This window comes from Vulpes lagopus, chromosome 7 (assembly GCF_018345385.1).
Source record: "Vulpes lagopus strain Blue_001 chromosome 7, ASM1834538v1, whole genome shotgun sequence".
In the NCBI taxonomy this organism is placed as follows: Eukaryota; Metazoa; Chordata; class Mammalia; order Carnivora; family Canidae; genus Vulpes; species Vulpes lagopus.
Genome location: NC_054830.1, coordinates 77,245,886 through 77,258,207, shown reverse-complemented (window position 1 = coordinate 77,258,207; position 12,322 = coordinate 77,245,886). Strand labels below are relative to the sequence as shown.

The 12,322-nt window shown below is 42.6% G+C and overlaps 1 protein-coding gene across 1 annotated transcript in view; it reads right to left on the bottom strand.

Annotated features, from left to right (window-relative positions):
• The window catches only part of GABBR2 (gamma-aminobutyric acid type B receptor subunit 2), a 348,859-nt gene that overhangs the window by 140,163 nt on the left and 196,374 nt on the right, over nucleotides 1–12,322 (bottom strand). The gene's annotated exons all lie outside the window — the stretch shown is intronic.

Genomic DNA, 12,322 nt, shown 5'->3' with positions numbered 1-12,322 from the left:
GGAATGCTGGTGGCCCAGCAATAGCACCCCCTCCTTTTTTGCTTCAGCTCCCACTGGATGACTCAGGTCTCATCCCTGTTGACAGTTTTCCTTGGAAATGCGTCATGTCCAGCCATCACATTTGTTCATCACTCAAAACACACAGCAGGAGCTCCTCAAATCCAAGGGTTCTTCCAGGAGGCAGCACTGTTTCTATGTCCAGCCTGGCCCAGAGCCTTGAGCTGCTCCTCACGCCCCCCTCATGCCCTCCACCTTCATGCACTCCTGTGGGGCCGGCTTTCTGCCCTCCACCCTTTTACTCCTCTTCACGGAGCACAAGGGCTGAGGGGCCCATAATGAGGCACACTCTCTCACTTAGATCTCTTGGGTCCTTTGATCACATCAAGTTGGTTTGCACCTCAGGGCTCTTGCACCAGCTGTTTCCTCTGCCAGAAAGCTTCCCCAACTCTTTGCATGATATTCTCAGCATTCAGACGTCAACACTTGTCACTTCACAGGGGTGGCTTCCCTGACACACCCTTTCTAAACACCCCTCACCCTAGGCATTCTCCATCCACTGGTTTTATCTTCTTTACTGCCCTTTTCATATCCTGCAATGGTTCTACTTATGTGATCATTTGCCTCTTGTCTGTTCCAGCCCTCCCTTCTTCCCTGCTCCCTACACCTCAACAGCTAGAATTAAGCTCTGTGGGGTCAAGATGCTTTCTGTCTTGATCACCTATGGCAATACCTACAGAGGTCCTTGATAATCCTCAGTGTCTCCATCTGAAAAATGAGAAAGTGGGATCAGGTGATCTAGAAGTTTCCTCTTGGCAACATAGGTAGGACCCTGGCACGGTAGTCAGGACAGAGGATTTGGAAGCAGGCAGCCCTGCCCTCCATCTCTGGCTCTGGGTTTGCTGTGACCTGGGGCGAAGTCCCCTCTCCTGCAGGTTTCTATGTCCTCTCTTGCTCGGTGGCCATGAGGATTCAGTGACGTGAAGCATGCAAGGCACCCAGTCTGGTGTCCAGGATATAGTAGGTGCCCCATAAATGCTACCCACTGTTACTAACAGTAAAGGTGGCTTGCCCAATCCAGCCACCCAGCGCGGCTGGGTCCTGCTAACCCAGAACGCCCTGAAGAGCCAAGATTGTGCCGACATCTGTGCTGGCAGGAGTCAACGGTCCTCCAGAGCATGCAGGCCCTACCTTACTTCCTTAACCAATCCCCAATTACTGGACAGTTAGGATGTCTCGAATTTGTCCCAAGTACAGGACTGCAAAGAGCATCCTTGTATCTAAACTTTCTGAACACGTACTGGTACTTATATTTTCAGAATAAATTCCCAGAAGTATAATTGCTGAGGCAAAGAGTATAACAAACTTAAACACGATTCACCCATACTTCAGCCAGAATATTCTCCCCAAATATGAGAAATTAAAATCCCACTGGGTATGAAAGTACCCATTTCTCTGCATCTTTGACAACAACGAATTTCACAATTTTAAAAACCATCAGTTTATTAGGGTAAGAAAAAGAGCATATTGGAGTGAGCTCCTTTCAAATACCAATAGGCAATTTTTACTTCTTAGGTGCATTTCTTTCTTTCTTTTTCTTTTTTTTTTTTAGGTGCATTTCTTTTTTATTCAATATTGCTAAGGTGATCACACCTTTTAATGTTTTGTTTAAATGCATTCTTGTTATTATTCCATCCTTTACTATTTGGCTATATATTTTCTTTGATGTTTAAATATGATTTGGGTCTATTTCTGGTTATTAATTTAGCTACTGGCTATGTTAAAAGTATTATAAATTATAAATTGGATTTGTTTTTTTCTAATTGCTTTAAGCATCAAAGTCACGAGGCCCCTCTGACTTCTTCTCTCTTGGATTTTGATCCTGTGAACTTGCTCAGATGGATACAAAGGCATCCAGGGCTGGTGGTGTCTATATTTGAGTCCTGTTTGTTCAATCTAATAATTATATTCCGATGATGTTTCCAGACCTCTTCCCTACCAGAACATGCCCCTGGGTCATCCTTCAAGGTTTCTATGACCCTTTTAAAGTCAGGAGTCCAGACCTGAGGCGAACATTTTCAGTGTGCTCTCACCAAGGGATAAATGAGTATAATTTTTTACCTTCCTTAATGGTGTTTATTGGGGTCATTTTTTTGTGGAGACAGCAGGGGGCACAAAATCATATCATTTATTCAACTTGAGCTTGGAGCAAACACAAGCCCCTGTGTGCACTTTTTACATATGTACTTACAAATCCATATCTTTCTATCTCACAGCACTGTCCTTCATCCCTCAAGTGAAGAACACTGGAAATTTGGCTGCTGACCTCATTTCTGTGGGAAGAGTCCTTGGAATGGGACAGGTGTAACTAAGCCCGGAAAGGTGACCTCATTGTCACTGTCTTAGCAAGCACCGAGTTGAAGACATTGCTACCACATTATATCCCAGGCCATTCATCACTTCCCAGGTGAAGCCAGCACCAATCTCCCTTGGGCAAAACAATGACAGCAGGAAGAAACACTCTCACAAATTGTCTGAGAAAAAGTAGTAGTTGCTCTTCAAGCCGGCCTCCGATTATTCAGGGCAGAAGAATTTCTTCCATTGTAGAGCTGACACTGAAGGCTGATTAATTACTCATTTTCTGAGGTCAGGTTTATCATGAGATGCTAAAAGTTTCTGAGAAAATAACTTTATATAGATAGTCCCAATTACTGACAGGTTGTGCTCCAGCATATTTTTGAAAGGCAGTTGTTGAAACTTGGAACATATTTTTCCACAGAAACTATGTTATAAATAGTGGTTAGGCTCCTAGGCTAGCCCACACAAGCTTGCTAACCCACAATGTGACTAAACCTTATGGGTCTGTCATTCCAGCAGAACCAAGCAGAGTCCTGCTTTCTGGGAGAGAGGAGCCTCATGGACAGAACACAGCAGAGGGTGAACTCATCCTCTTCCACATCTCCAGCTGTCACCCTCAGAGTGGCAAAACTAGGAGAGTTTCTCTCTGGCATCCCCTGTGGGATTTGGGGATCCCAGAGTCTCACTTGGGAGATACACTAGGGAGTATTTAATCTCTTTGTGTCTATACCCCAGTTTGTGGATCACCTGGGGACCTTGTTAAATGCAGATGCCAGAGCCCTACATTTTGATTCAGTATGCCTATGGGATATTTTTAAGAATCTGTATTTCTATAAACCTTCCAAGATCTCAAGACTATATAAATAGGTTATTACTGATTAAGTCCCTCCTACAATCCGATTATTGGATCTTCTCAATAGCAATTTCCAGATACTTGCTGAGCTCCATCTTAGAATCCTTCAGTGCGGAGAAGCTAACTCTCCCTTCAGGAAGAATTTCCACCTAAAGAGTGCTTGCTGTCTAGGAGACTAGTGTTCTGGATACAGTATCTCCAGCACCTCCCTATGACCTGTATTCTGCATGCAGTGTCTCCTTTTGGAGCTGCAGGAATCATGTCTGTTCCCTCTTATACACAACAGCCCCTCAAAGAGCTGAAGGCAGCGGCATGCTGCCCTGTGCCCGGCATGCTGTTTTCTACTTTTGAAGCAAAATAGTCTCAGGTCATACTTCCACTCTGATCGTGATGAAATGGCTTATATCAGACCAAAGTTCCCACGAAGAACATTCAGAGAAGCAGAATAAAATATAAAAATAGCTATTCAAAGGCTTCATAAAGCAAGCAGGACATCTAGGACTTGAGGAGCAAGATGCTAAAGAGAAGAGAATGCTTTGAGAAGAATCCAGCATTCTTTGCTGTCTCCCTTGGGGCATTTGATGCTTTGTAAGTAGGAAAGCTAGTTGCAGGACAACAAAACACTGAATCAGAGTTTTCAGCCATCCCAAAGGGAAGGGAAGATTAAAAAACTGCAGTTCAAGGCTATCAGGGTAGCAAGGCTTGTAACACCAAGGTCTTGGAGAAAAACGAAGCACAGAAAAGTAAGCCCAGTATTCAGACTGGCCTTTGCACTTGAAATAGTTCATGATAACCAAGCTGCATAAAGCAAGAGGTTGAGAAACCAAGAAAAAGCAGTGGCTAAGGGGTTTAGAAATTAAGAAGTGTTTGGAGTATCACAGTATCAGGAAGAAAGAAGTTGAACCCCAAGGCCAGTAAACGCCCCAGGATTTCAGCTAATAACAATGAAGAATAAATACTAGGAATAAGGGCAAACCAAAAATAGGCCGGGTCTTATAAAAACCAAAACCATGCCTGGAATCATCTCAATTCTGGATTGGATTAGGTGATCTTTTCCTAGTCTAACTGCCTTCTTGGAGAGAAAGAAATCTTCTCTGAAGAAAGATAATGCCATCTGTAGCCTCTACATTTTTTTCATCTCCAATTATATCAATAAAATTTAACAGGTATATCAGGAAATAGGACCAAATAATAAGAAGAGAAAAGGAGGGACAGAAGAAGGAAAGCAGGCAGGCAGGCAGGCAAAAAATGAGGAAGGGAATAAAGGAGGAAAGAATAAAGGAAAGAAGAAAAATAGACAATAGAAACAGACCCACAGATGATTCAAATCTTGAAGTTATTAGACATGACTTTAAAAGAGGAACACTGGGCAACCTAGTGGCTCAGGGGTTTAGCGCCGCCTTCAGCCCAGGGCGTGATCCTGGAGACCCGGAATCGAGTCCCATGTCAGGCTCCTTGCATGGAGCCTGCTTCTCCCTCTGTCTGTGTCTCTGCCTCTCTCTCTCTCCTCTCTGTGTTTCTCATGAATAAATAAGTAAAATATATTAAAAAAATAAATAAAAGAATATTTGTGTGTTCAAAAAATAGATGAAAAGATACAGAATATTACCAGAGAACTAGAAGCTATGAAGGAAAAAAAGAAAACAACAGAGTCTAAAAATGAAAAATAGGACAACTGAAATTAACTCAATAAGATGGATGGAGCAGGATATTAGACACAGCAGAAGGTAGGTTAATGAACTAGAAGAAAGGGTAGTAGTAGTAGTAAATAGCAATAAATATTCAGACTGAAACACAGACAGAAAAAAAGGCTAGAAAATAAGAAGTAAACCTAAGAGATATATGGAATATGTTGAAAATGTCTAGCATACGTATAATTGTTGTCTTGGAATGTGAGGAAAGAGAGAATAAGCAGAAACAATATTTAAAGGGATATTATGGTAGAATCTCTCCAAACACATTTCAATTCACAGATTCATGAAGTTGCATGAACTCTGTGAATTACAATCAAGATAAATCCAAAGAAAACCTCACGTCAGTACATCCCAGTAAAACTGCTGGAGACCAGAGCAAAGATAAAATCTTAAAAGTAGCTAGAGGAAAGAAAATACATTACCTCCAAAAGAGCAACAAAAAGTCAAGCAGCTGACTTAATAGAAACAATGGAAGCCAGAAGACAAATCATGGCTAGCTAGAATTCTACACCTCAAAGCTAAAGATGAAAAAAGAAAATTTCAGACAATTGGAAACTGAGAGAATTGGTCTCTAGCCAACCCCCAGTAAAAGAAAGGCTCTTTGGGCAGAATGAAAGTGTCATAAACAGAAGAACAGAAATGCAGGAAGGAATGAAAAGAAATGGAAAGTGTAGATATGTGAGTAAATCTAAATGAAAAATGACAACAGGGCCAGGAATATCCAGGGAAATCTTAAAGAATAAGAACAAAGTTGAAAGATTACACGACTAGGTATCAGGTCTTATAATAAAGTTTTAGTTATTGAGACAGTGATATTGGTTAGTGGATATGCAACTGGAAGAGAATGAAAAGTCTAGGAATAGATTTCTAGTATATACAATGATTAATTTATGACAAAACTGACACCATAGCATGGGGAGAGGATGGTGAGGATGATGGACTTTTTAATAATGGTCCCAAATCAACTGGTTATCCATATGGGCAGAAAATGAATCTAGATCTTAACTCATATCATACATAAAATCAACTTCCTGTGTATTCTATATCTAAATGTGAAAGGGAAAACAAAACTTCTAAAAGATAAGATAGAAAATATTTCCATGAGGGTGGGTGGGCAAAGGTGTTTAAACAGAACACAGATATACTATTCATAAAGAAGACAAACTGGACTACATTAAAACTAGGAATTTCTGTTCTTCAAAGTATATCATTAAGAGAGTGAAAGTATAAGTTCAAGAATGGAAGACTGGGAGGAGATATAAATAATACATATAACCATCCAAGGATTCACATGCAAAATTTAAAAAGAACTTCTACAAATCAATGAGAAACAGGCAGAGAATCCAAGTAGAAAAATGGGCAAAAGACTTGAACAGGAAATCTGTAAAAGAGGGTATCAAAATGGCCAGTAAAGATATGGAAAGGTACTCAATTTCATCAGTCATCAGAGAAATGTAAATTAAAACTCAAATGAGATACGACTATACACCCACTAGATTGGCTAAAATTAAAAAGCTGACAATACCAAATGTTGGTGACCATGTGAACCAACTGGAACTCTCAATCACTGCTGGTGGGTGTGTAAATTGGTACAACCACTTTAGAAATCTGTTTGGCAGGGTCTACTCAAGCTGAACATATGCATACTCTGTGACTCAGAAATTCCACCCCTACGTATGCACCCAATAGTAATTTGCACATATATTCACCAAAATACATCAAATACCTAGAAATAGACCAAACACAGTATGTGCAAGAATTCCAGACAGAAAATTATAAAACATTTCTAAGAGAAATTCAAGATGACCTTGGTGAATGTAGGGATATACAAAATTCATGGACTGGAAGACTATTAGTAAGTCAATTTTTCCTAAAGCAACCTACAAATTCAGTAAAATCCCAATAACAAACCAGGGCAGATTTGTGTATATGTGTGTGTAAACTGACTCACTGCTCCTTTCTCCAGCTCTGAGGCTGCTGTGCTAAAGGAAAAGAAGCACATTTGTCAAGCACCTATTGTGTGTTTGGCACCCTATAAGATACTTTTCTCTGCTTTACTTTATCTAATCCTTATAAACCTTATAAATGAGATATTATATTATATATATATATATATATATAATATATATAATAATATTATTATATTATTATATCCCAGTATTGATAAGAAACAATTTCCAAAAGGTCAAATGCCTTGCCCAATGTCATTGTATCACTATCACTATGTCACCTGATTTAGCTGTATATAGCAGTAAATAATTATCAGTGACTTAGAGATAATTTATTTTTCTCTCATGTAAAAGATGTCCATGTGTAGGCAGGGCATGGCTGCTATGGCAGCTCCACAGTGTAATCAGGGACCCAGCTCCCATCTGTATGCAACACTACCCTAGAATGAGGTTTCCTTCTCATGGTCACTTCTTAATCCAAGATGGGATCTAGCCATCCCATCCATATTCCAGCCAACAGAAAGGAGAAGGGAAGAGAAGGCCAGGCTTTCTTCTTAAAGGAGTCTTCCAGAAGTCCCATATAACACTCCTACTTATATTCCTTGGCCAGACTTAGAATCCTGGCCTTATCTAACTACATGTCCCTTTCAGCTGCATGGCAACATAGCTACTTAAAAACCAGAGTTGTGTTACTGAGGTAGACTGGGGGGCCAGGGATGTTGGTATGGATGACTAGTCATCTTTCAGAGTCTCCCAGTTGGGAAGTGGTGGCCGAAATTCAAATCTAGTGAGTGCCCTTATTACTTATGATCCTCCATGGGCTATCACACCCTTCCTCCGGATCCCATGTTCCTCTGCTACACTACTTATCCCCCATTGAATTTCTAGGGCAGCAGTAGGGAACAAGAGCCTCGTGGGGAAGGTGGGAGGCAGAGGCATTGGCATTGTGAAGGATTACCTCTCCAGGGAGTATGCCTGCTTTTCCACAACCCCTTCCCTTCCTCTTCTCTAGAGCCCAGAGCTTCTCTAAAAGTTTTACTTTTTTTTTTTTTTTTTGTCAGGGAGCTCACAGGGCAGTGACAATGGGATGGATGCAATTTTTCCTAGGTCATTGGCTCTACATTGAGGACTTACTTGATTGGTGTTTCTTTCACTTCTGCCATCTTGAATCAATAGTCATGGGTGGTTGCAGAAGCCTTTAGTCAGAAAACATTACAAAACTCTTCCAAAGAATGAACCTGTGCATTTGATTGGGGGGTTGAGCCACCTCTGAGGTCCCCAGTGATTCCAGGGTTTTGTGCACATCTCTATCTGGTGCTTGGGTTCAGCTCTGTGTCTCAGTGGGAAAATGGGAAAAATGTCCAGAGAGGCTGAGCCATCACCAGAGGAACCTGGCTAGAGTGGTAAATGCTCACAATGGAAACAAACCTAAGAGGACTTTGAAAAGTGAAAGCTGACAATGGAAATCACCAATGTCAAAGAGTTCCTATGGGGGAGCAGAGTGGTAATGGGGAATCTCAGTGAGGAGAACGAGCCTGACAGTAGAGCCAAAGCCAGTGCCCAGAGACTGTCCTCATGTGGTTTCAGAAGGCCGAACTCTGGATGTGCTCAGGGAAGCCTGAACGTCTGCACTTACCCCATCACTGGAAATTCCAACAGGAAGAGACAGATGAATGCCCTCTGAGTCCCATTACCTTATTCCTCCTACCAGAACTCTCTTGGGCGCCCATGAAAGGGTTGGGCTGGCAGGACTGGCAACAGGTGTATGGAAGGGGGAACCTCAGAGAACACAGTCCAAGAGGGGCCACTGTTCTGTCTGATTCTGCACCTTTCTCTGCCATAAGTCACCTTTATTCTGGGGATTCCAAGGTTTAACATTATGACCATGTCACACAGCTCACTGTAAGAACCCAGTACTGTATTTACACAGAGCCAGAGAACGTAGATGCGAAAGGACCCCAGGAGTTAGCTGGTCCAAATCTCTCATTTTCGTTTGGGAAACTGAGGCTGGGGTGGGGGTGGGGTGAGAAGGACTAGCTGTGGAGGTAGATTAATTGGTGGGAATACCAGGATTTGTGCCAGATCTCTTGATCACCAGACCCACGCTCTCCTGTTATGTCACCTACTGGCAGTGACCCCACTGAGACAGAAAGGGCTGATTTGGGTGCATTCTGTTCTAAGCTTGTCACAAGTCTTGGGGGGAGATCTTGAGGGGGAAGAAGTTCTGGGTAGGGAATCAGCAGTCCTGGCTTCAGGTCCTGGAGCTGTCCCTGACCCTCTGGGTGACTGTATCAGTTTCCTAGGGCTGCCATAACAAACTTCCACAAATGGGGGTGGCTCGAAATAACAGAAGTTTATTCTTTCTCGGTTCTGGAAGCCAGGAGTCTGCAATTAAAGTGTTGGGGAGCTGGATCTCCCCGGGGGCTCTTAGGGAGAATCTATACCATGCTTCTCTCCTCACTCCTGATGGCTGCTGGCAATCCCTGGCATTCTTTTTCTTGTGGATGTATCACTCTAGTTTCTGTCTGTGCCATCATATGACCATCACCACGTGGCAAATCTCCCTCTGCCTTTCTCTTTTTTTAAAAGATTTTATTCATTTATTTGAGAGGGAGAGAGAAAGAGAGCACAAGCAGGGGGAGGGGCAGAGGGAGAGGGAGAAGCAGACTCCCCGCTGAGCAAGGAGCCTGACACGGGGCTCATCCTAGGACCTTGAAATCATGACCTGAGCAGAAAGCAGACGCTTAGCTGGCTGAGCCACCCAGGTGCCTCTAACTTTCTCTTATAAGACCCTCGCCATTGGATTTAGGGTTTACCCGGGCAGTCCAGGATGATCTTATCCAAGATCCCTAAATTAATTACATCTGCAAAGACGCTTTTTCCAAATCGGGTCACATTCACGGCTTCCAAGGGTTAGGACACCGGCATATCTTTTTAGGGGTTGCTATTTAACCAACTACAAAAATCTTGGGTGTGTCCCTTCCCATTTCTGCTGCTTAGCTTTCCTAAGGAAGGATGGCAAGAGCTCACTGACTGGATTCTACAAGTGTCTGCTTGTCTTCACGGACACTGATGGACCCCAAAATCTAGGCCTCAGCTCAGCAGCCCATGAAGGATGACCACAGTCCCCAGGAGTCATGTATGGCAGAAATTGAAATTCAAGAACCATTTCCCACGTCTCTTGACCTTCCTTTGACCATAGACTCTTGGAGATTAGTTGAGGAACTAGGCTGTGGTCAGACTACAAATAAGAATGTTTTATTCAACTGCAGGCCCCACGCCCCAGGAAAAGAGCATGCAACCACAGCACGTGAAGGGGCACCTGGCTGGCACAGTGGTTGAGTGTCTGCCTTTGGCTCAGGTCATGGTCCTGGGACCTTGGGATCTAGTCCCACATTGGACTCCCCACAGGGAGCCTACTTCTCCCTCTCCGTGTGTGTGTGTGTGTGTGTGTGTGTGTGCGTGTGTGTGTGTGTGTCTCTCTCTCTGTGTCTCTCATGAGTAAATAAATAAAATCTTTAAAACAAAAACAAAACAAAAACCAGAGTATGTGCAGAGGATAGGCTGAGCGTGGAAGGAGCTTGATAAACACAACCTGTTCAGGGCCAGGACCGGCGGGAGGCAAGCAAGGTGTGTAACTGAACAGGGGGCCAAATACCTCAGGCATCCAAATCAATGATATTTAAAAAAAATCAAAATGAATGCAAAAAAAAAAAAACATGATGAACAATTTTAAATAAAGACAAGATCCAGTCTTGCAATTGTGGAATTAAAATCACTTGGCTCACCCTAATCCCAGTCCTGTGAATCTTTTTTTTTTTTTTAAGATTTTATTTATTCATTAGAGACACAGAGAGGCAGAGATATAGGCAGAGGGAGAATTAGGCTCCCTGAGGGAAGCCCAATGTGAGACTGGATCCCAGGACCCCAGGATCATGACCTGAGCCAAAGGCAGATGCTCAACCGCTGAGCCACCCAGGCGTCCCCTGTTGTGGATTTTTTTTGCATGTTAATTTTGAATTTTAAAAAATATTGCATTATAATACTTTTCTCCTTGATGACTGAGGTTTTTAACAACACTTTAAATTTTGCCCTCATGCTCTGCACTGGCTGTGTGACTTACAACAGGAGGGGTCAGGGCTATTTAGTTTGGACGTGACTTGTGCGGGCCCTGAGAAGAAGTAATAAGTCCTCTACTACTAGAAGGATCTGAGAATCTGATAGGAGGTTGGTCTAGATAATCTGTAGGAGAACCCTAAAGCCTCTGATTTCAAGAGGCAGATGCCCCAGATTTTCCCGCATAACTTCAAGCATCTTGTAACCTTAGGATGATGTAGGAAATGCAGTCTCTTGCTTCAAACATCTCAGAGGCAAGGACTGGGTGTCATGGAATTTTGGAAGCTCTCCCATGCCAGGAGCCTGGCTCTGCTCTAATGGCACTATTATATCCGGAGAGGCCCATGAGTGGGTCACCCACACTATGGGGTGAAGTGAACAGCCCCAGGAATAGCCACAAAGTGTTATATTCCCAGGCACAGAGCTATGGGAGTGAGGTCAGCCTCCTCACCAATCCCAAATAAAAACCATTAAAATGAAAAAAAAAATAAAATGAAAATCCGTGACCTGGGAGATGTTGTTATAAAGTCAGAGCACCTCCTCCAAAAGACACTGCAAAAAAATGATCTTCCCAAAACGCAGTCCTGTGTCTTGCTCACATCCATGCGTGGCTCACCCACCCTGTAGCGTCCACGCTCCTTAGAACAACATTCAAGGCCCTTTGCATGCATCTTGCGACTCTTACGCCCCAAAGCCTCACAGATCTTTTTTTTTTTAAGATTTTATTTATTTACTCAAGAGAGACACAGAGAGGCAGAGACACAGGCAGAGGGAGAAGCAGGCTCCCTGAGGGGATCCTGATGTGGGACTCGATCCCAGGATCCCAGGATCACAACCTGAGTCAAAGGCAGATGCTCAACCACTGAGCCACCCAGGTGCCCCCAGCTTCACAGATCTTGAGTGTAATCATTTCTGTCTTTGGTCCCCTGAAGTCCTCAGTTCAGTTACTATGCTGCCTGCTTGCATGAAATTATTTTTTTTAGTTTTTGCATTTTCCTAAGGTTTTATATTATTTTGAGATTAAATCTAGAGTGTCCCTGGACTCGAGTCTCTGCTAACAAACTACAAACTTTGACGCCTTTAAAAATAACACTTACTGAAATGAAATGAGTTGTTTCTGCCCATTATTCCACATCTCACAAAACTTTCTATATGCTCATCGATTTTTGTATGAAAATAATTTCTTCCAACATTTTCTAGCCAGAGTGTTTTTCCAGCATTCCCCAGGTGCCAGCATGATCTAAAGAGTTGTTTACAAAATGTGTCCTCATAATTTGCCATTTTTTGGAGAAATCAATAAATCATTCTTATAGAGCTGGCTCTGATTGAGATTGAATAATGGATAAAAAATTATA